This window comes from Myotis nattereri (genome assembly GCF_964212035.1).
Source record: "Myotis nattereri genome assembly, chromosome: 2".
Lineage (NCBI taxonomy): Eukaryota > Metazoa > Chordata > Mammalia > Chiroptera > Vespertilionidae > Myotis > Myotis nattereri.
Window position 1 is genome coordinate 96,493,165 of NC_138076.1, and position 25,265 is coordinate 96,518,429.

At 42.3% G+C, this 25,265-nt stretch overlaps 1 protein-coding gene across 1 annotated transcript in view; it reads left to right on the forward strand.

Moving 5' to 3' along the window:
• Positions 1 to 424: 424 nt before the first annotated feature.
• The window catches only part of PDS5B (PDS5 cohesin associated factor B), a 265,811-nt gene continuing 240,970 nt past the window's right edge, over positions 425 to 25,265 (forward strand). Inside the window, exon 1 of the mRNA XM_081083029.1 lies at positions 425 to 840. The gene's annotated coding sequence lies outside the window, so the exon portion shown is untranslated. The remainder of the gene's footprint in view (positions 841 to 25,265) is intronic.

The window sequence follows — 25,265 nt, forward strand, 5'->3', positions numbered from 1 at the left end:
TCTCTGTCTCGCCGCCCCCATCAACTCTTAATATACTCCCAGAAGCTGTAGGAGTGAGGAGCCGCACTTCTAGGTGAAGGGATTAGAAACCCACCCTCCGGAAGGCGTTCTTGAGGTTTTCAGGTTGTTTCTCCCTCTAAAATAAGTGCAATTGTGATAACAAAAGAAATGGATGGAATGTTTTGTTACAGGTTGAATTACTGTGCTCCCCGCCCCCCCCCCCCCCCAACAATTCTTTAAAATGGGAAAGCTGTGGGATGAAGTCATCACCCATGGTGTAGAAAAACGAATGGCATTTTGAGAACAGAGTAAGGAGCCAAGTAGTTAATACCAATTTTACTTAGGACATCATCACTGAATTTCAGTGTGTTTTAAAAATGCACATTAACCAAAAAGTTAGAGATAAATAACAACTTATGTGGTTTTCGGCAAAAGTCAAGAAAGCCGCAGAGGCAGAGAAAACGGTGACAGAGGCGGTTCTCAGAGACCCGGGCACAGCGGCAGCGTGACCTGCGGCTGCGTGCGCGTGCGCGTGCTCCGGGGCGGAGCGAAGTGTAGGCGCGCGCGCACGGGTGAGGCGGAAGGCGCGCGCGTGTTCAGGGCAGTGTGGACGGTAGGGGGCGCTGCGCACCCACTCCGCACTCAGCCTACCCCCGGGTGCTGTCCGCGGCAGTTCGATTGGAGCAGCCGCCGAAGAGCGCTTGGCGCCATTTTGAAGCGGAGAGGAGGAGGAACGGCGGGGCTGTCTGCGGAAGGGGAGGGGGGGAGGAGGCGACTGGATGCGGCGGTGGGTCCCGGAAAGCAGCGGAGTGAGAGGAGTAGCCAGTCGGGCATCCGGAGGTAGGAAATAATTCAGTTAACGGAAAGAAAATGTCTCTCCTTTCTGGTCGCTGTGCTCCATTTTTCAGCGCCCGCCACCGCGGCTGTGTCTGGCAGGGCTCAGCGCCGCCCGTCTCCCAGTCCGGGCGAGCTTCTTGGCTTCGGGGGCTGCAGCTCCCTGGCGGCGGGACGCGGACCGGGGGCGTGGGCCGGGCTGCGCGGTGGGGGTGGGGAGGACCGCGGAGGGCGCGCTCTCCACGCCGCGGGCTCAGCTGCAGCCTCGGGAAATTAAACTTGCCGCCGTGGCCCCGGCCGGGGCGCCCGCGGCGGCGAAGGCGGCGGGCGGTGACCTTGCTCGCGGGCGGGGGTCCGCGCCCGGCCGCCCCTCCCCCGCGCCCTGGCCAAGCGGCGGGCGGCTGCTTCCCGGGCGGCGGCGCGGTGCTGCTGTTGAATCCTCCCGCTGGCGGGTTTTCCCCCTTCCGGGCGAGGGGCGGGGAGCGCGGGGCCGCGCGGCGTGCGGGCCTCGGGCTTCGTAGCGCCCTCCGCCAGGTCCCGGCGCGCCTTGTCCGCGCCGCCCTGCATCTGCTGCGGGCGCGGAGAGCTCTGCTACAGTGACATTTTTACGCGGTTACTTGCCAGTCGGCGGTGAGCCCGCTAACCGCGCCTCTTGGAGCTGGTGGTAGGGGAACCGAGGACCTCGTGGAGCTAGAGCCCGGTACTGGTGAAGTGTCCCAGGCGACAACTGGGTTCGAGTTTGCCTATAGGAAGCCCCCGAGTTGGAAACGGCAAGGAAAATGGTGTGGAATTGTAAATAGTTAATAGTTTTGCACTCTTTGATCTTAGTGGCACTTGAAAAGTTTTTAGTCAGGAGAAAAACCTTGTTTGTTGTTTCTGCTGCTGGCTTTTGGAATAAACCTGAAAGCCACGCTCACAGCGGGGCAGTTAATCGATGGCTTGAATCTGAGCTCTGAAATGCAGCACCTTCTCGTTTTCGGCGTTGCATGCCACCGCGTCCCTCCACGCCGACCGTGTAGAGTGCGGGACGGCTTTAAAGAGCAGTTCCCTATCCCCTCAGCATACGTTTTTAGCATCCTAACCAACCCAGTAAAGGCAACTCTTTATTTTTGTTTTGAAGACCCTACTATGAGCGCTTTGCTCATATTTTTATTATAAAATGATGGATGGTCAGTGCTGTTCTGAACGAGCTTACCCTGTTGATTAAAGAGTTTCAGAAACTTTGGATTTAGCCCTTACTTTCCAGGAGTGGTCTGCTGTCTTGAGTGAGTTGGGGGGTCTTTCCTACTGTCCAATAACCTCTAAAAATTCGTGTTTGTAAATGAGGCAAACTGTAGATAAGTCATTATTATTTAAAACTTGAAGGGTAATATTGTTCTCAATTAATACATGTAGATATAGTTCCAACATAGAGCATTTTCTAGATGAACTCAAGTCAAATAAAATAGTTAAAAACACAAAAGTGGTATTAAAATAAGGGCCAGAAAAGATGCAGTACTTAATGCCAGGGATGTTAGCATTTTCTGAGACACTAAAATGAGCGTTCCTGTGGAGTATGCAGGTCAGTTTGTGCAACTGTTAACCTTTTACCGCTTGGTGATAGCAGAAAACTGGATTAAAATTTATAATGGTGACTACATAGGTGAAAGTTTCAGCATGGGACTTCTAATGTTAAGATAGATTTATTCTCAAAAACATATATTAAGTCAGAACATTATTCCTTCGAGATAAATTTACAAATATACACTGTAAGGTGCACGTCAGATTCTCTTTGATTATTGAAGTAGCTGAAGTAGTAAATTTTTTGGGAGGGTCTCTTATGGTTTAATAATTATCCGCTTCTTAGCTGGGTTTTACTTGAAGGTGTACTTAATGACAAAGCAGTGTTTGTACTCACTTTTTTTTTAAAAGCACGTTTGTGTCCCCTTTTTTATTTTCTCACTTTTTGCTGAAGTTGATTCTCCTTATATTAACTTTGTCTTTTTACAGCAGCTTTTGTTCTTTCCTGTAGCTTTTATTTATGTCTGGCTAAGTCTTTCTTTTCTCTCATTTGCCCCAAGAATCAGAGGAGATAATGATGTGGGGATGACACTGATTCTTGTCTCGAGACAGTTTGTACTAAACTTACTTGACATGTAGTTCTAAGTTGGCTATTGGATAAAGTTGTTTTAATTTTTAAAGTTTATTTAAAATTGCTCTGTAACTTTAACATTTTGAGTACTACATTTATCAATACATAATTTGTTAAGCCTAAAATAAAGTGATACCCTATATTAGGTCTTGCCCTGCTGAAGAGTGAAATGGTAGAATATACGTAAAGCTTTGTGAAGAGGGGAATATTTTAGGAGGTTGTGTTCTTTCTGTTTCTCCCTCTTGGAGATTTAGGATTGTTCTTTGGCATCCTCAGTACTACTTTATATATATATTGATTTCAGAGAGGAAGGAAGAGAAGGAGAGAGAGAGAGAGATGTCAATGATGAGGGAAAATCATTGATGGGCTGCCTCCTGCATGCCCCACACTGTGGATAGAGCCAGCAACTAGGGCATGTGCCCTGACCAGGAATGGAACTGTGATCTCCTGGTTCATAGGTGCACGCTCAACTACTGAGCCACACCAGCTGGGCAGTACTACTTTTTTTGATCGTGTGTTCCTAGAACTAATAGGAGTACTCACTGTGATTTGGCTTGGATGACAAGTATTAGAAAAGAATAAATTTGTGTTTCCTTTGTTAGTGTTAGATAGCTATAAAGGTAAATTTAACATGATCTCCAGCTCATCAAATACATGAGAAATTAGGTTCAGATTGTAATTTAATTGATTTTCCAAAGTCACAGTCATATTCATGTGGTGGCATAAAGGGCAGCCCTTATTTTTCCTGGAAGCTTGGATGCTTCCCCATAGTCTGCATGCTTTATTTAGGATTTAAGCAATATTTAAAATTATTGCCAAATAGCATGTTATTCTTCATCCCCTTCTCCCATTTTCTTTTCATTCATTCAACCAAGAAATAACGTTTCAAGGTTAACTATCTTTTTCATAGTCTGGTTTTAGTAATTTCTGTTCAGGATTCAGTCCTCTTTAGTTGTCTCAGAAGATAACCTCTTGCTTGTCTCTGTCTCTTGGAGCTGTTTGCTCTTTCATTGGTTAAAATTACTTGACATGGCATTTATTTATTTTTCGTAAAACTTATGAGCCAGAGTAATTTGGAAAAGATAGTATTGAACTTTATTTTGTTATGAGATGCATGTGTATGAGTGTGTGTTTTAACTTTTTAAACACAATTTGTTACACAATCATTTGTCACTTTGAATTACAATAGATAGTTGGTTTAGTATTCCTGATTGGAATATTAAAAATTCTAAAAATAGTTTAAAAAGAAACCTTATAATTTCTCTGAGACTGTATTTACTCTTTAAGCCTATTTAAGAAACTGTTAATGGTTCACAATTCTGACTCTTTGGATCTTAGAAATCAGCTCTTTCCTCACACTATACATTTACGAACCACCTGATTGTAGCTATCCACCCCCCACCCCCATTCTTGAAAAAGGTTTTAAAACCCTTGCTCACTAAATAGTTCAAAATTAAGGATAGGTATGCTGCTTTGAGACTGTAATTGTTTTAGTTGGCAGGGCTGATCATGTACAGTGAGAAAATCATGAAGAGGAAACTCAAATGAGTAAAACTTCATTGTTTAAGGTAAATTTTAAAGCCATTAATCGGAGATATTTAAAAAATATCCATAATAGTTATTGTTCTCTAGTAATTAGACATTAATCATAAGCAGTAATTAAAATACTTGGTTCAGCCAAGGGGAAAGATTGAAGCAGGAACATGTTTTTGAGGCATCTTTTAAAGTCCCATGACCTCAAAGTACTCCACTAACCTGCCTCTCCCTTTGACAGGGAATGTTCTGGACAGATTCAGTTACAATGAACAAATATTAAGTTTCCATATATGTACAGTACCAGGGATGATGCAGTAAATAGAACTGAGACCCTGCTCTAAAAAAGTTTAGTGGTTAACCACCTGGCACCAAGGTGATGAGAAAAACCTGCTGTTAAGTGATTCTATAAGGGTTGCTTTTTAAAAAAATTATTATTTTTTTAATGTGGGAGAGTGAAATTGGCCAAGACTAGATATATAACTGATGAAAGAGGGGATATTATAACTACCACCATTATATCTCTTTGGCGCGGGGGGGGGGGGGGGTGGGGGGGTGGGGGTAGGGGGTGATGGTTAGGGCTTGAAAGAAACCGAGTTTGTTGTTAGTGTAGGGATTCTTTTTCTCTTCTATCATATCAGAGGAGGTTAAAGAGAAGTGAGTGTTGAGATTTTAAAGAAAAGCCCCAGATATATATATCTAAAAATATATCTCTAGCTACCTGAAATTCTGTCAAGGAATTTTAGCCTTCAGATATATGGGTAGGGGTTGAAGAGATGGTGAGAGTAATGGTTAAGGTTTGGGGGAATAGAGAACATTAAAGAATTATATATTTTAAGTTAAAAGTTGTACATGTATATCATAAATTCTAATGATACAGAAAAGTAAAAATAAAAGCTACTTTTCTTTTTCCCTTAAAAGGTAACTCACTATCACCCTGGCTGGTGTGGCTCAGTTGGTTGACCGTTGTCCCATGCACCAAGAGGTCACCAATCAGATGATCAGATTCTCAGTCAGGGCACATGTCCGGGTTGCAGGCTCCCTAGTAAGAGGCAGCTGATTGATGTTTCCCTCTCCCTCTCCCTAAAAAAGTCAATTAAAAAAAATAAAAAGGTAACTATTATCTGTTTCTAGAAAGTTTACTTTTCAAAAAATTTTATACAAATTGTATTATATCAAACTGCTGTTTACTTTTTTAACTGCAATTTACTGTTTTTCCCTAGTTAATATCACAGCTCTTTTCATATTGACATAATTTAAAAAAAATGAGTAGAATAATCTACACTAATAAAAGAGAAAAATGGTAATTGGCGTACGGTGCTACCCTTTTCATTGGCTAATCAGGGCTATATGCAAATTAACTGCCAACTAAGATTGGCAGTTAACTGCCAACAAGATGGCGGCTAATTTGCATATGTAGGCACAATGCAGGGAGGCGAAAGGGAAAGCAGGAAGAAGCCCCCTGCCACTGACAGTGATCGGAAACCCAGGGGGGAGCTAAGAGCTGGGGGGCAGGGCAAAGGCGGCCCTGGGGCCATGATCGGAGAATCAGGCACCTTTTCCGCCCTGGCCAGTGATAGCAGGAAGTAGGGGTGGAGCCAGCGATGGGAGCTGGGCACGGTTGAAGCTGGCAGTCCCAGGAGCTAGGGGTCCCTTGCCTGGGCCTAAAGCAAAGCCCACGATCGCGGTGCCCCCGCTGCCACTGGAGGTCCCCGCTGCCTGGGCCGGACGCCTAGGCCAGAGGTGTTAGGCCTGGGCAGGGGCGGAGCCTGCAACCGCGGGGAGCTGGGGGTCCCCTGCCCAGGCCTGACACCTCTGCCGGAGGCCTCAGGCCTGGTCAAGGGGCCGATCCGGTGATTGGTGATCAGAGGGTGATGAGGGTCAACTCCTCTGGCCGAGGCATCAGGCCTGGGTGGGGGGCGGAGCCGGGGATTGGGGGGATATGATGGTCCCCTTGCCCAGGCCTGAAGCCTGGGTCAGAGGCGTCAGGCTTGGGCGGGGGGTGGAGCAAGCAATCAGAGGGAGATGGGGGTCCCCTGCCCAGGCATGATTCCTGGGCCAGAGGCCTCAGGCCTGGGCGGGGGCCAGAGCCAGTGATCGGGGGGAGATGGGGGTCCCCTGTCCAAGCCTGACACCTCTGGCAGAGGCGTCAGGCCTGGGCAAGGGGCCGATCAGGCGATCGGAGGGTGATGGGGGTCTATGCCTCTGGCCGAGGCATCAGGCCTGGGCAAGGGGCAGAGCCAGCAATTGGAGGGGTCTGGGAGTCCCCTGCCCAGGCTTGATTCCTGGGCCAGAGGCATCAGGCCTGGGCTGGGGGCAGAACCAGTGATGGGGGGAAATGAGGGTCCTCTGCCCAGGCCTGACGCCTCTGTCAGAGGCGTCAGGCCTGGGCAAGGGGCCGATCCTGCGATTGGAGGGTGATGGGGGTCAACGCCTGAGGGCTCCCAGTATGTGAGAGGGGGCAGGCTGGGCTGAGGGACACTCCCCCCCCCCACCCAGTGCATGAATTTCGTGCACTGGGCCCCTAGTTTATTATAAGGATGTGTCATAATTTGTTCTGACTTCTTTTGAGTGATATTTAGGTTGTAACAATTTACACTAACCTGCAGTATATGAATATGCTTGTTACATGCATGCTGGTATTGGACTTTATTGATTATTTGCCAATTTGATATGTGAAATTTATATCTTGTTTTGGGTTTGCATTTCTTTGATTATGAGTGAGGTTAAACATATTTTTTAAATTATGCTTATTGGGCAGAGGGTCCTTGCAGCACATACTTTAGATTGAGTAGCTTAATTTACTTGCATTCCCACACCCACTCCTCTTATCTAAAATGATCTGAGGTGGAACTTTTAGAGAGGAATAAGATTTTGGAGCCCATGGCACCTTAAAGAGGAGCAATGCTCTGAATGAAGAGGCTACAGTGCTAGGTTTTGAACAACTAAAGGTCAACATGAGGTTATTGAAAGCCCCTAACTTGGTGTTAACAGAAGATAATATAAAGGCAGGAAGGGAGATTTGATAGAGCAAATTGTGTATGGAATCAGCTCTGTCTCCTGCTTGTCCTGTGTTACCACTCTCCTCTCCCACCCCGAATTGTCATTTCATTTTTATATATACTGTTAGTTGGTTTGTTCCTCTTCCCTGGCAGGGTGACAATCTTGACCTTGGTATTTCAATTCCTTCAGAGATGAGGGACACTTAGTCTTTCTTATCAGGGAAACTTGTTTTTTCTTCATACTAGTCAAAGGGGGAGCAGTTCTTTCTAGCAGTCTTTACATCTATTTTCTGATCTTTAGTAGTTGATACTCTGCTAGAGTTCAGAGGCTGTGCACACTGAATTGTACAGAAATCTGGGGATGTTAGCATCACTATGTGGACTTTGTCTCTATTTAATTCCTACTGCCCCTACACCCAGCTTTACTTTTTTATTTTTTAAGTTTTATTTTATTGTTTGAAGTATTACATATAGTATTACATATGTCTCCTTTTGCCTCCCATTGTCCTCCCCTGAGCTACCCTCACCCCCTGGCACATACCTCACCCCCCTAGTGTTTGTGTCCATTGGTTATGCATTTTTTTTTTAAAAAAAAAATATATTGATTTTTCACAGAGAGGAAGGGAGTGAGATAGAGAGTTAGAAACATCGATGAGAGAGGAACATCGATCAGCTGCCTCCTGCACATCTCCCACTGGGGGATGTGCCCGCAACCCAGGTACATGCCCTTGACCGGAATCGAACCTGGGACCTTTCAGTCCGCAAGCCGACGCTCTATCCACTGAGCCAAACCGGTTTCGGCTGGTTATGCTTATATACATGCATACAAGTCCTTTGGTTGACCTCTTATCACCCCTCACCCCCCTTCTCGCTGAAGTTTGACAGTCTGTTAGATGCTTCTTTGTCTCTGTATCTATTTTTGTTCATCAGTTTATGATGTTCATTATATTCCACAAATGAGTGAGATCATGTCATACTTATCTTCCTCTGACTGGCTTACTTTGCTTAGCATAATGCTTTCCAGGTCCATCCATGCTGTTGCAAATGGTAAGAGTTCTTCTATCTTTTTTTTTTTACAGCAGCGTAGTATTCCATTGTGTAGATGTACTGCATCCTTTAAATCCACTCATCTGCTAATGGACACTTAGGTTGTTTCCAAATCTTAGCTATTGTAAATTGTGCTGCTATGAACATAGGGGTGCATATGTCTTTTCTGATTGGTGCTTCTGGTTTCTTGGGGTATTCCCAGAAGTAGGATTACTGAGTCAAATGGGAGTTCCATTTTTACTTTTTTTTTTTTTTTAAATATATTGCTTTATTGATTTCAGAGAGGAAGGGAGAAGGAGAGAGAGATAGAAACATCAATGATGAAAGAGAATTATTGATCGGCTGCCTCCTGCACACCCCTACTGGGGATCGAGCCCGCAACTCAGGCAAGTTCCCTTGGCCAGAATCAAACCTGCTGACCCTCTTGACTGAGCCAAGCCGGCCAGGGCCATTTTTACTTTTTTGAGGAAACTCCATACTATTTTCCACAGTGGCTGCACCAGTCTGCATCCCCACCAGCAGTGTAAGAGGGTTCCTTTTTCTCCACATCCTCGCCAGCACTTGTCATTTGTTGTTTTGTTGATGATAGCCATTCTGACAGGTGTGAGATGGTACCTCATTGTCTTTTTGATTTGCATCTCTCGAATAATGAACGACTTAGAGCAGGGGTCCTCAAACTTTTTTTTTTTTTAAATATATTTTATTGATTTTTTACAGAGAGGAAGAGAGAGAGAGATAGTTAGAAACATTGATGAGAGAGAAATATTGATCAGCTGCCTCCTGCACATCCCCGACCGGGGAAGTGCCCACAACCCAGGTACATGCCCTTGACCGGAATCGAACCCGGGACCTTTCAGTCCGCAGGCTGACGCTCTATCCACTGAGCCAAACCGGTTTCGGCACCTCAAACTTTTTAAACAGGGGGCCAGTTCACTGTCCCGCAGACCGTTGGAGGGCCGGACTATAGTTTAAAAAAAAACTATGAACAAATTCCTATGCACACTGCACATGTCTTATTTTGAAGTAAAAAAACAGAACGGGAACAAATACAGTGTTTGTATTTGCATGTGGCCCGCGGGCCGTAGTTTGAGGACCCCTGACTTAGAGCATGTTTTTATATGTCTCTTAGCCTTCTGTAGGTCAGCTTTCAAAAGGTGTCTATTTAAAGTCCTTTGCCCATTTTTGATTGGATTATCTTCTTTTTGTTAATGAGTTTCTTTTAAATTTTGGAGATTAGGCCCTTATCGGATATAACATTGGCAAATATGTTCTCCCATGCAGTGGAGTGGGGTTTCTTGTTGTTTTGTTGATGGTTTCTTTTGCTGTGCAGAAGCTTTTTATTTTTATGTAGTCCCATTTGTTTATTTTCTCCTTAGTTTCCATTTTTAAATAAAATGAGTTTTTTTCTTAGTAGTCTTGGGAGGTAATTGATTTAAAGGCTCTTGTCTGTCACTATCCCTATGGTAACTGTGGAGATGCTATTAATTAGCTTGATTGTGGTGATCTTTTTACAATGTATACATATATCAAAATATCAAGTTGTATACTTCAAATACATACAGTTTTTATATTTCCAAGATATCTCAAAGCTGTTTAAAAAAAAAGATTCTTGGCCCTTGCCCAGTGGGTCAGTTGGTTGGAGCATTGTCCCATATACCAAAAGGTTGTGTGTTTGATCTCCCGTTGGGGAGGCCAGCATTAGGAGGTTGGTGAGCATAGGGGAATCAACCAATAGATGTTTCTCCCTCCCCCTCTCTCCCTCTCTTTAAAAATCAATGAATATATCCTTGGGCAAGGATGAAAAAGAAAAAGAGCTTCTAATCTGTCTCCATTTAGCAATGTCTAGAGCAGGGGTGGGCAACCTTTTAGTGAGTGCGTGCCAAAACCAGCAAAATCTCTGACTCACAATTCTTCTGCGTGCCAACCCTAATTTTTTGAGAACATGTTACGCCTACTTGATATCTCTTAAGGTGTACGTATGTGAAGAACCTTGAAGAAATAATAAAATTCATTCGAGCGACAAAAATACAGTATATGATGATGAAAAATACATTTATTTTTTAATGTATATATGTACACTGATAGTCCGACAGAAAACTTTGACTCCGTTTGATATTGTCATTGGGACTTTTGCTGCTGCATAACTAATGACAGAGATTTTACATCAGGTTTATATTTTCTGGCCTTCAGAGATATGCACGAGCTACTGCTTTCATCTGTCAGGCTACTCCTATTACGAGACTTAACAAAATTCATCACTGAGAACAAAGATTCACAAGCGTATGTGGATGAAACCAAAACACTGGTCGGATCTAGGAAGGCAGGGAGAGTTAAGGCAGAGGCATAGAAATTGCTCTTCCCCTCTCTCATCAATCCATGTCTATGGTCTTTAAAATAACTTGTTATGTAAAATTACTTATTTATCTAAGATGCACCTACACTGAATTTATCTGAAAAATAAAAAAGTAGATATTAAGAAAAAAATTGTAAATGAAAGATTATAAGAGAGGGTTTCGCATGCCAGCAAAAGTTACTGGCGTGCCATGTTTGACACGCATGCCAGGGGTTGCCCACCCCTGGTCTAGAGACATTCTGGTTGTTAGAATGGGGGCAGGGGGTAAGAGGTAAGAGGAGGGGGGAGGATTGATGCCACTGGCTTCTATTGGGTAGAGGCCAGGGATGTTGCTAAACATCCTACATTGTTTAGGAAAGCAATCCACAACAAAAAATTATGTGGCCCAAAATGTTAATAGTGCAAAGGCTGAGAAATCCTGGTCTAACTAAGCTTAATTAGACCTGACCACCAAATTTATGATAGCAGTCACACAATAGTTATCTTTTATGTAATCTTATGCTTAAAATGGCAAACTTTGAAATTTAGCTCTTGAGTACTTTTTTCCCTCTTCTTCTGTCTCTTTAGTACCTTTCTTTTCAGCTTTTGACTTCTTTTCCTGCCTTTATAGTATAGCATAATTAAGTCAAGGCTTTGTAGTCCTACTTGGAAATTTGAAGGTCACTAGCATTTAAGCCTTGAACAAAGAAGTAGGAGCATATTTAGGCTGATGAGTGAAGTCTCATTTTAAGGCAGGCAGAAGAACATTAAGCATATCGATTATTTTAAGAATTGAGACTATGTGCGTTTTTTTCCTGTCCCCATCATGAGCTAGCTATGTCACCATGGGTAAATTACCTAATTTTGCCAAGCCTCAGTTTCTTAATCTGTAAAGTAGGAATAATAGCAGATACCCCATTTTTAAAAACAGATTTATTGAGATATAAATCACAAATACTTGAAAAGTTTGATAAAAGGATGCTGAATGCTAATGTTAGTCTAAGAGTGCATGAACCATGAAAAACTTCTTGAATGAGGGATCACTTTGGTCAAATATTAGAAAATAAAATATGGGACTTTAGCTTCTATTAAGTATGCTGTTTGAGGTATTGGTAATATCATCATCATGTTTTTACTGCCTCGTGCTGCTGTTAAATGATTGTCTCTGGTAGCTTTTTGATGTTTCTAATTTGTTGTGAACTTGGGAAATTATCTAAATGTATTAAATAAGCTTTTAGTGAGAACCTGATGTCTGTAAGAAAAGGATATGAATATGTGGCCTTATGCTGTCACTTTGAGTGAGTTGCCTTTTTAGTTTATTCTCTGGGTTAATTGGGTTTATAGAATAAATAATTCCTAGATAAATGAGGCTCAGAGTTTTCCTCTCCAAGACTTTTACTAACAACTATATCCCTCACCTCTCTCTAAATTTTCTTTTTCTAGTATACTGTTGGATGTAATACCTCAGTACAACATGTCTAAAAACTGAGCTGCCTTCCTTTACTGTTTAACATCATGTAAACTGAGCTTTCTTTCTCTACTGTTGAACATCATGCTTTGGTTAATAACACAGATATATATATATATTTTTTTTTTAGTTGTAGGGGATGACTAGATTTGTTACCAAGTCAGAAACCATCATATAACTTACCAAATTCTCTTGAATATTACAGCATTTCCAAAGTTTTTTTTTACACTATATGCACAATACTTCAAAAACAAAAAAAAAGAGAAAAAAAGAAATACAATAAAAAGTCTACATCTGCCTAGTTTACAGTAGTTTACTGATGTTATTGATTTCTTATATATTCTTCTGGGGAATTAAACAATACAACCATACACAAATGTGTTTAGTCTACCTTGCTTCCCCTCCACCCCCGCACACACGTTTTACACTAATTCTGGAAACTTGAACCATTTTGTCCTTTACTTTTTTCACTTAACAATGTATTTGAGATCTTTCCATATTGATGTATAAAGTGGTAGGGTGGGCATGCTATCTTAACAGCTGTAGTGTTCATTTTTTTTTATGTACCGTAATTTAGTCCATTGATGGATTGTTTCTAGTTTTTACCTTTATAAAAATGCTTTATTAGCAACATTGTACATATATCAATTTGTACATACACAGGTGTGACCGTAGGATAAATTCCTGAAAGTGGAAATGGTGAGTCAAAGAATAACATATAATTTTGGAAGATACTGTAAGATACTGTTAAATTGCCCTTCATAGAGGTTGTAATTGTAATATAGGAGAATATTTGTTTCCCCTATAGCCTTGCCAACACATTGTATAATCATACTTTTTAGATTTTTGTCAGTATAATAGGTGAAAAATGTTATCTCAGTGTAGTTTTAATTTGCATTTCTCATGAATTAAACTGAGCATCTTTTCATATGTTTAAGAACCATTTTTATTTTTCCTTTGGACTGTCTTATTTTAATCTTTACCCATTTTGCTATCTGTTTTGGGGATTCTTAAATTTCCTCTTCTGTCTATGTGCCATTGGTTGGTTTACTAATAGTAAGCATGATTTGCTTGTCCTGCTGTTGTCTTCTGACAGGTTTCTGCTTCCAATTGCACTCCCTCCAAGGTTCTTGTAACTGTTAACAGCGTGATATTTCTAATTGCAAACTTGAATGTGTCATTTCCTGACTTACACAACTATTCAGTGGTTCTTTCCTGCCTCTATAATCCAAATACCTTGGCATTAGCATAGTACCTACCTATCATGCCAGCATTTATTTTTATTTCCTCAAGCATTCTCTAAACTCCAAAAACACTGAACTGCTCCTAGCTCCCTATTGTGTTAAACCCTTTGTCTTTTCATGTGTTATTTCTCTGTTTATAATGGTCTACTAGAGGCCCAGTGCATGAATTTGTGCACAGGTGGAGTCCGGCTGGCCCGCCCTGATGGGGGCGATTGGGCCGGGCTGGACGGGGGGAGGGTCCGCGGTTGGTTGGCTGGCCAGCCCCATCCCCGATCAGGGTGGGGCGGGCCAGGGGAGAGGGGCTGTGGGCTGTTGGCCAGCTGGCCCCGCTCCTGATCTGGGTGGGGGCTGATCGCGGTTGGGGTCGCCTGGGGGAGGGGCCATGGGCGGTTGGCCAGCCGCGCCCCCTGGTTGAACTCCTGGTCGAGGGGACAATTTGCATATTAGCCTTTTATTATATAGGATTCCTGCTTGTTCACATGTCCAGTGTCTTGCTTTTCTTTTTCTATTTTTTAAAAATTAATCTTTAGTGTTGAGATTATTACAGATGTCCCTCTTTTTTCCTCTCATAGCTCCCCTCCACCCGGTTACTACCCCACCCAGGCCCTCACCACCCTATTGTCTGTGTCCATAGGTAATGCATACATGCATATAAGATCTTTGTTTAGTCTCTTCCTGTACCCCCACCCCTTTCCCTCTGAGAATCATCAGTCTGTTCCATTTTCATGCCCCTGATTTTATTCCATTTACCAGTTTATTCTGTTCGTCAGTTTTTTTATTCATTTGATTTTTAGATTCACTTGTTGATAGGTATGTATTTGTTGTCACGTTCATATTTTTTACTTTTACCTTTTTCTTCTTCCTCTTCTTAAAGAATACCCTTCAGCATTCTATAAAGAGGTAATATGCTAATTGACCATCACACCCTCACAAAGATGGTGGTGCCCATAGCCACAAGATAGTGGCGCCCAGTCACCTCAGCCCCGCCTGGGGGTGGGCCCAGCCACACTGCACGCCTGCTACCGGAGTTCCCCAGTCCCCTCAGCCCCGCCGGCAGTGAATTTTCATGTGACCATTACCTTTTTAAAAAATCGTTATCCAAGGATATGATTATTTCTTTTAGATCATCTGTTCTTGGGGAGCAGGCCTAAGTCAGCAGATGGGCATCCCACCCAGGGTCCCAGACTGTGAGAGGGTGCAGGCTGGGCTGAGGGGCCCCCGTGTGCATGAATTTTCATGTACCGGGCCTCTAGGTACATATAATACGGTTTGGTGGTGATGAACTCCTTTAGCTTTTTCTTGTCTGTGAAGCTCTTTATTTGACCTTCAATGCTAAATGATAGCTTTACTGGGTAGAGTATTCCTGGTTGTAGGTTCTTGCTATTCATTCCTTTGAATATTTCTTGCCACTCCCTTCTGGCCTGTATAGTTTCTGTTGAGAAATCAGCTGACAGTCATATGGGTACTCCCTTATAGGTAACTGTTTTTCTCTTGCTGCTTTTAAGATTCTATCTTAGTCTTTTGCCCTTGGCATTTTAATTATGATGTGTCTTGGTGTGGTCCTTTTTGGATTCCTCTTGTTTGGGGTTCTCTGTACTTCCTGGACTTTTAAGTCTATTTCTTTCACCAGGTAGGGGAAGTTTTCTGTCATTATTTCTTCAAATAGTTTTCAGTATCTTTTCTGTCTTCTGGCACCCCCATAATTCAGATGTTGGTACACTTGAAGTTGTCCCAGAGGCTCCTTACACTATCTTCATATTTTTGGATTCTTTTTTTTTTTTAAATATATTTTATTGACTTTTTACAGAGAGGAAGGGAGAAGGATAGAGAGTTAGAAACATCGATGAGAAAGAGAAAAATCGATCAGCTGCCTCCTGCACACTCCCCACTGGGGATGTCCCCGCAACCAAGGTACATGCCCTTGACCGGAATCGAACCTGGGACCCTTGAGTCCACAGGCTCTATCCACTGAGCCAAACTGGTTAGGGCAGATTCTTTTTCTTTTTGCTCATATGGTTGGGTATTTTTTGCTTCCTTATATTTCAAATCATTGCTTTGATTCTCGGGATCCTCTAATTGACTGTTGAATCCCTGTATGTTATTCTTTATTTCAGTCAGTGTATGCTTAATTTATGACTGGTCCTTTTCCATTATTTTTGGCATTCTCCCTAAGATCCTTGAAAGTCTCACTAAGTTCCTCAGAGGTTTCTAGATTCTTGAGTAACCTTATAACTGGTTTTAAACTCTATATCCAGTAGTTTGCTTTCTTCCATTTCTTTCATTTGTGACATGTTTCTTTATCTCCGCATTTTGGCTGCTTTCCTGTGTTTGTTTCTATGTATTGGGTAGCTGCTAAGTCTCCTTGAGTTGATAGAGTGGCCTTGTTTAGTAGGTGGTGCATAGGGCCCAGTGGTTCAGCCTCCCCAGTCACTGGAGGTGGACACACTTGGTGCATCCCTTTGTGGGCTGTGTGCACAGTATAGTTGTAGTTGAGCCTTGATCACTGTTGGTGTCACTGGGAGGAATTGATCTCCAGGCCAATTGGCTGTGGGGCCCAGCTGCGACTACAGTGGGAGACCTGCTGTGCAGGAGACACCCTTATGGAGCAGGACTTGGTTTAGTGGGGCTTTGGTGCTCACTGAGTCTGCTCCTTGAGTGTGTCACTTATGGATGTGAAAAGTTGTAACCTGGTATGGTCTCACACTGACCACTGTGTATACTGGCTCTTGGGTCTCCAGGGAGGTGCAAAGTCAGCCACTGCCTGGGGCCATCCAGGAGGAGCTACAGAGAGCTCTGTAGATTCCTCCTCTTTAATCGGGTTTGGAAGTGCCCAGACGAGGCCCAGCTGTGAAGCATGGCAGGCTGGTGCTGGATTTTGGGCCTTTTATTGATAGATTTGGGGCTCCCTAACCCAGCTACAGCTTGTTTAACAGTGCTAGCCTGAGAAAGGACAGAGCATTCATATGCAAAAGCTGCTGTACACAGCTTGGTCTGGGTTGTAAATTGGGTGGGGTGGAGTCTCAGGGAATCACCAGGGTGGAGCAAATAGAAATGGCTGCCAGTCAGCCCTGCACCAGGGAGGTCCCAGCCTGGGAACAGTGACCATTGTGAGCACCTTCTCTGGAAGAAAGCCACCCTCGAGTTCCTGCCCCAATGTCAGACAGTTCAGTTTCCCCCAGAGCCTCGCCCAGCACTTGAGCTCAGAGGAAGCGGGAGCTTGTAAATTCAGGTCATGGTGCTGGCCTTTTAAGAGGAGCAGCTGGGTCTCTAGCAGCCTGTGTCACTCAGCCCCAATCCGCACTGTTTTTTACAGTCTGTAGTTCTTACGGCCTGTAGGGACTTCTTTCCCTAGCTCTGGGACCCCTGGGCTGGGGGTGTGGTGTGGGACAGGGATCCCTCGCTCCTCCAGGCGGCCTCCACAGAGGCATTGTCCCTCCCAGTTAAAAAAGTAGCACACTCAGGTGCCAGACCAGCTCGTTCCGTGCCTCCACACCTCCTACTAGTCTCAGTGTGCTTTCTTCTTTACCTCTATAGATGTAGTACTTCCACTCAGGCAGCTTTCCTGTGGTTCTGGATGATGGTTCTAATTTTGATGTGGTTGTGGGAGGCAGCAAGTACAGGCGTTTCCATATGCCGCCATCTTGGTTTTCTCCAGTGTCTTGCTTTTCATCCTTCACCTAATGGAAAGGCTTTATGAAACCTAATTGTCTGTCAGGCAATGTATGGTGGGTACTCTTTTTCTCACAAGACTGTGTGTATCTCTGTAATGGAAACCTCTCATTGCATGTTGTTATTATTTAACTGTGTGTTTCCTTGTTAGATTCTTGAGGGCATGGACTTACAGTTATTTTGGAACCTCAGCATAGTGTTTGGCACATAGTGATAAATATATACTGAATGCATATAAGTGTATGTTTATGTACACTAAGTATGCTTTAGACAACCCAAGGCTAAGGAGAAGTAATATAAAGAGTTTACAAATTCATTTTTAAAATTTATTTTTGTTTTACTGATATTGAGATGTAAAGTAAATAAGATAAAATGTACTGACCTTAGGTTTTCACTTTGATGAGATATGACAGTTATACCCATGTTACTATTGCCCAAGGGCCTGTGGGCTGGGGGCAGCTCCTGTGTTGAGCATCTGCCCCCTGGTGGTCAGTGTGCGTCATAGTGACTGGTCGTTCCGCCGGTCTTTCCGCTGGTCATTCCACCGTTTGGTCGATTTGCATATTAGGCTTTTATTATATAGAATGTGTAAGAATTCTTACTATATAGTTGTCCTCGGTATCCATGGGGGTTTGGTTCCAGTACCCCCGTGGATACCAAAACATGCAAATGCTCAAGTCCCTTGTATAAAATGGCGCAGTATTTGCATATAACCTACGTACATCTTTCTTTGTACTTTAAGTCATCTCTAGATTACTTATAATACCTGACTATAATGTAAGTGCTATGCAAATAGTTATATACTGCATTGTTTAGGGAATGTTGAAAAGAAAAAAGTGTATGCACAGTACAGATGCAACCAGTGTAGGCCTAACTATATAGTACATGCCAGCAGTAATATAACATTTCTCCCCCCTGTGCCCTTTGCCCCTCACCCCCAATATTTTCAATCCATGGTTTTGGTTCAGTCTGGGAAAGAGGAACCCATGGGTTCAGAGGGTTGACTATATCTCAGTACACGTTCATTGACAGATGAAGTATTGACAGTATTTTCTCCCAGTTTGTAATTTGTTTTTTTTAACAGTATGTGTTGATGAGCTGAAGCTATTAAGTTTGGTGGAGTCCAGTTACTTATTTCTTTAACAGAATATACTTTTTGAGTGCTAAGATTCCTTTACCTACCCCAAAATCATGGAAATAATTTCTGGTGCTTTCTTTTAGAAGCTTCATAGTCTTAACTTTTACGTATAGTGCTGTGATCCATCTTAATTAATTATTGTGCATGGTGTGAAGTAGGGGTTAAAGTTCATTTTTAAATTACATTTATCCAATTCTAACACTATGGTTTGCAAAAACCTTCCTGTGCTGAAATGACTTTGTGTTTTTGTCTAGAATTTGAACTTATATGTATAGATTTGTTTTTGTTTCATTGATTGACCTATTTGTTTCTTCTGTGCCAATATCATACTGTCTCTGTTACCGTAAGTCTTGGAATCAAATAGTGTGAATCTTCTAACATTGTGTGAACCAGTCTAGTTCCTTAGTGTTTCCATATAAATTTTAAAATTGTTTTGTCAATTTCCATTTGAAAAAAATCTTTTGGGGTTTTGATTGGGATTGTGTTGTTCTGTAGACACATTTAGGTAAAACTAACTTCTAACAGTATTTGTAGTCAGCCTCTAACATGGCTTCCATTGATCCCTGCCTCCTCTTCCTGGCCTTTGCACCCTTTTAGTCATCTTGCATATTGTATTTGGATTATATATACCAATAGAATATGGTAAAAGTGATGGTACATCACTTCTGACAGGGGTTTGTGTATTGGTCTCTTTCTCTCTCATCACTCACTCTAGGAGAAACCAGCTGTTGTGTTGTAGAGAGTCCATTGTCAAGACTGTGAAGGGTCTGTGATTATATTCTGCTTGCATGAGACTCCTTGGTCAGATTCAAACACAGTTTATTTTCACAGGTATAGTAGTAGCAAGGGTATCAGCATTTTTGCATTAGTTCCTTGAGGCATCTCATTCACACTGGGTGATGTGAAGAAGGCCAGATGACACCTGCACATGCATTGGGTTGTGTTAGGGGAGAGGAACCCTAAGCATGGCGAACCTGGATATATTATTGTTGACTATTACAGATGTCCCCCATTTTCACTCCCTTTGACCCTTCTACCCAGCTCTCTTCCCCCCTCTACCTCCCCCCCGCCCCAGCTTCATCACATTATTGTCTGTGTCCATGGGTTTATGTATATGTGCATATATGTTCTTTGATCTCTCCCCATTCTTCCCACCCTTCTCCCCTCTGAGATCTATCAGTGTACCATTTATCCATGCCTCTGGTCCTCTTTTGTTGATCAGCTTATTTTGTTCTTTAGATTCCACATATAAATGAGATCATGTCTTTCTCTGACTGGCTTATTTTGCTTAGCACCATAATCTCCAGGTTCATTCATTATGTTGCAAAGGGTAAGAGTTCGTTCTTTTTCAGTATTTCATTGTGTATACATAGCACAGCTTTTTAATCCACTCATCTACTGATGGCACTTGAGCTATTTCTAAATCTTGGCTATTATAAATATGCTGCTATGAACATTGGAGTCCATATATTCTTTCTGTTTGGACTTTTGGGATTCTTAGGATATATGTACCCAGAAGTGGGGTCATTGGGTCAAAAGGCAGTTCCATTTTTAATTTTTTGAGAAAATTCCATACTGTTTTCCACAATGGCTGCACCAGTCTGCATTTCCACCAACAGTACACTAGGGTCCCATTTCTCCACATCCTCTCCAGTGGGCAGTGAACATACTTGCTCTTTGCTCTGGAGGAGACTTTATGGTCCAAGGTTGTTTTCTTCATAGACATCTTTGTAAAAGGTAGTCTGGGACAAAAGGTGGTCAGAGCCTTACTAAGCAAGATGTGCAGAATATCAGGAGATCCATGGAATATAGTCTACTAATAGCTATATGACAAAGAACTAAGACCTTCTGCCAATAGCCTTGAGTAAGCTTGGAAGCTGATCCTCTAGTCTTCAGTTGACTGTAGACCTAACTACAGTTTGAAACCTCATGAGAGACCTTTGAGCCAGATCCATCAGCTAAGCTGCTCCTGGATTCCTGACCTTTAGACATTGAGATAATAAGTATTGTTTTCAACTGGTAGGTTTTGGGATAGCTTACTATACATCAATAGATTATTGGTACAGTTGTGTACCTCTCTTTTTGCTTAGATCATTTTTATTTTCACATGCACTATACTAGTAAATATATGGGTGAGTAAAAGTAGGTATACAGTTTTCATAATAAATAATACAATAATCTATGTATATAAAAAATAAAGGAATATGCAAATTAGCCATGACGCTGTAACATCACGACCGAATAGCAAGGACCTGAGACTGCATGGCGCCTGGCCGAGGTGAGGGACCTCAGGCTGTGCCACCCACCCCGTGGGGCTTGGGGACCTCAGGCTGCACCCCCAGCCTGGGCACTGGGCCGGCAGACCTCAGGCCGTGAACCACGCCCCGGTGCCGGCACTGGGGGACCTGAGGCTGTGCCCCCCGCCTGGAGGGGCTTGATGGGGGTGGGGTCGGCCAGGTCTGGGTCTCACCCAGTCAGGTTGGGGCCGGCCAGGTCTGGCTCTTCTGTGTTTTCAAAGCATGTGCGGGTGGTGGGTGGGGACTTGACTCTAGGTCCTGCAGCGCACCCCAGACTCTTGACAGGAGGGAGATTTTCATATGCATTTTATAATTTTCTTTCATCTCTGACATTTCTATTATAGAGAAAGGGCAAATAGCAATATTAAAATATTTCCTCTAATTAATTCCCTCTTAATATGTACAAATTTCGTGCTCTGGGCCACTAGTTAATAAATAATAATACAAGAATGAACTCGGTGTTTCACATACTCATAACTGTAAATCTACTTTTGCCCATCCCTGTATATGTGTGTGTGTACATCAATTTACTAAATTAGGCTTTCACATATTTATAAAGTAACATTTTAATGTTCTCTGTAGAGAACTTGCATGTTAGTTATTCCTAAAGATTTTTCTTTTTGATGCTATTACAAATAAAATTTTCTAAATTTCATTTTTCACATTTTTCCTGCTAGTCTAGATATACAATAATTGTTTTAAAAATTATTGTTCTTGTATTCTTTGACCTTGCTTAAATTTATTTAGTTCCATTAGTTCTTTTGTAGATTCCTCAGGATTTTCTTTACAAAACAATGATATCTATGAATAAGACGGTTTTACTCCTTCCTTTTCTATTTTATAAGGTTTTTTTTTTCTTTGTCTTACCTTTTTGCATTGTCTGGCATCTTCAATTTAATGTTGAAGAGGAATGGTAAAAATGGACATCTTGCCTTGTTCCTGATCTTAAGGGGGAAGTAGTATGTTTTTTTGTAGATTGAAAGAAGAAATATCAGGTGAAGGATGTTCCTTTCTATATACAGTGTACTGAGATTTATTTGATTTTTGTCAAATATCACCTTCTTTTGTATTTATTGAGATGATTGTATGGTTTTTACCCTTTATTTTGTTACTTTAGTGAGTTACATTTATTTTTGAAAGTTAAAACAAGCTTGCATTCCTGGGAAAAACTCACTTGGTTCTGATGTATTATTGTCCTTTTATATTTCTGGATTTGGTCTGCTAATATTTTGTTAAGGATTTTAATATCTATGTTCATGAGGAATATTAATCTGTAATTGTAATTTCTTGTAATGCCTTTTGGTAGCCTGTTTATGCTAGTTGTTTAAAACTATTTAAGAAGTGTTTCTTCTGTTTTCAGAAACAGCTTGTATGAGATTAGTTATATATTTTTTAGAGTTTGGTAGCCATCCAGGCATGGAGGGATTTTTGTGTGTGTATGTGAGAAGGCTTTTGATAGCAGATTTTGTTTCTTTAGTAAATATATGATTACACAGATTTTCTATTTTGTCTTGTTTTTCAAGCAGTTTGTCTGTTTCATTTGCATTATCAAATTTTTTGGCATAAAGTTTGTAATATTCCTTTCTGATCCCTTTAATGTCGATAGGATCTCTAGTGATCTCTTTTAGTCCTGATGTTGGTAGTTCATATTTTATTCTCTTCTTGGTCATTTTCGCTAGGGGTTTAGCAGTTTTATTTCTTTGCACAGCATTTGGTTTCAATGAATTATTTTAATTGACTTGTGCTCTTATCTTGATAATTTCCTTCATTCTACTTTCTGTTGGTTTGATTTTTTCCTAACTTTTTAAGATGGAATTTAGATATTTAAATTTATAAAAATATAAGCACTTAAAGCTATAGTTTCCTCTTTAAGCATTGCTTTGCTACATCCCACAACACTTTATATGTTGTATTTTCATTACGAATCAGTTCAGAGTATTTTCTAATTTCCCTTTTGATTTCTTTAAAGCATGGGTTAATATTTTGGGTTTTTATATATAGCTTATTGTAATTGACTTCTATTATAATTCTCTGGTGGTCAGAGAATATATTCTGTGAGAGTTTTGTCTTGAAATTTGAGACTTATTTTATGATGTACACAGTTTATTATACAATTAAGTCAAGCTGGTGACTAGTGTTCAGATCTATATCAGAGGTCAGAAAATTTCTGGTAAGAGGCTTTAGAAAATATTTTATGGTTTTTTGATTACATACATAGTCTCTGTTGCAAGTACTCTGTCCTTGTAGTGCAAAACAGCCTTGTATGTAAATGAATGGTCATGGCAGTCCTATATAATAAAAGGGTAATATGCAAATTGACCCTAACAGCAGAATGACTGGTCACTATGAAACACTGACCACCAGAGGTCAGACGCTCAATGCAGGAGCTGCCCCCTGGTGGTCAGTATGCTCCCACAGGGGGAGCGCTGCTCAGCCACAAGCCAGGCTGCCAGCTTTCAGTACAGCGGTGGTGGTGGGGGCCTCTCCTCCCTCCTCAACAGTGCTAAGATGTCCGACTGCAGCTTAGGCCTGCTCCCCACTGGCAAGTGGACATCCCCTGAGGGCTCCCGGGCTGCCAGAGGGATGTCTGACTGCCAGCTTAGGCCCAGTCCCCCAGGGAATGGGCCTAAGCCAGCAGGTGGTCATCCCCCGAGGGGTCCCAGACAGCAAGAGGGCACGGGCAGGGCTGAGGGACCCCCCCCTCCCGAGTGCACAAATTTTTGTGCACTGGGCCTCTTGTGTTCTAATAAAGCCTTATTTACAAAGATGGGCAGATGACCTTAGTTCTGATCCCTGATCTCTGTGCCTATAGATGAGTGGTTCTCAACCTTCTGGCCCTTTAAATACAGTTCCTCATGTTGTGACCCAACCATAAAATTATTTTCGTTGCTGCTTCATAACTGTAATGTTGCTACTGTTATGAATCGTAATGTAAATATCTGATATGCAGTATGGTCTTAGGCGACCCTTGTGAAAGGGTCGTTCAACCGCCAAAGGGGTCGCGACCCACAGGTTGAGAACTGCTGCTATAGATTGTTTTTTATTTATTTCAATTGCTGAGAGAGAGGGGTGTTATAATTTATAACTATAACTGCAGAATTGTTCATTTCATACCAGTTTTGCTTCATATATTTTTTTTTATGCAGTTTTTGTTTCAGGTTCTAGTATTAGGTGCATTTTCATTTACGATTGTGATGCCTTCTGGATGAATTGAACCTTTTTACCTTTGATAACTCTCCTTTGTTGAAGTTTTTTTCCTGCTATTAATGTAACTAGACCAGTTCTTTTTCACTTAATGTTTACATTTATGGTGTATAATTTTTCATCATCATACTTTTTACCTGATTGTGTTTGTTTTAAAGCTCATTCCCTATAGACAGCATATATTTAATGGGTTTGTTTTCTTTCTGTCTGTCCTTTCCTTCCTGTCCCTTCCCATCTTCCTCCCTCCCTGCCTCCCTTATTTTCTAATATTAAATCTACCTAACAATCCCTACCTTTGAGTGCAGGGTTTGGTAATTTTACCTTTAATGTTATTTATATAGTTGAGTTTTAAGACTACCATTTATTTCGCTCTGTGTTTTGTATTTGTTTTATCTAGCACCTTTGTGCTATTGATGCGTAATCTTTTGCTTCAACAGTGCTATTTTTTATTTTAAATAGTTACTTTTCAAAGACTCCTATATAATAAAGAGATAATATGAAAATTAACCGTCACACCCTCGCATAAGATGGCTGCCACAAGATGGCCAGCAGGAAAGGGCAGTTGTGGGCGATCAGGCCAGCAGGGGAGGGCAGTTGGGGGCGACCAGGCTGGCAGGGGAGGGCACTTGGGGGTGACCAGGCCGGCAGGGGAGGGAGGGCAGTTGGGGGGGGGGTCCAGGCCTGCAGGGGAGGGCAGTTAGGGGCGACCAGGCCAGCAGGGAGGGCAGTTGGGGGGACCGGGCCTTCAGGGGAGGGCAGTTAGCGGCAACAAGGGCTGCAGGGGAAAGAGGGCAGTTGGGGGCGACAAGGGCTGCAGGGGAAAGAGGGCGGTTGGGAGCCAGCAGTCCCGGATTGTGAGAGGGTTGTCTAACCGATCCCTGTGGGATTGGGCCTAAACCGGCAGTCGGACTTCCCCTGAGGGGTCCCAGATTGCCCCCCCCCCCCCAGTGCACAAATTCTGTGCACCGGGCCTCTAGTCTAAGAGAAAAGAATAAGAGATAGTCTTTTGTATATACCTACATTATTATTATTTTCAGGTTCTCTTTATTTCTTTGCGTACATCTAAGTTTCTTCTGTTGTTTCCCTTCAGCTTGGAGAATTACTTTAACATTGCATAGTGTACAGGTGTAGTGATAACTTTCATTTAGTTGAATGTCCATGTATTTTACTCTTACTTTTCAAGAATATTTTTGACAGCCTTCTTTAATCATTTAAAAGATGTACAGTTGACTCTTGAGCAGTATGTATTTGAACTGCATGGTTCACTTATATTTAGATTAGAAGACAATATTTTCTATCTGTGGTTGGGAATCCAAGTGCGAGGAGGGCCAACTTAAGTTTTATGCCAATCTTATACCTGGCGGGA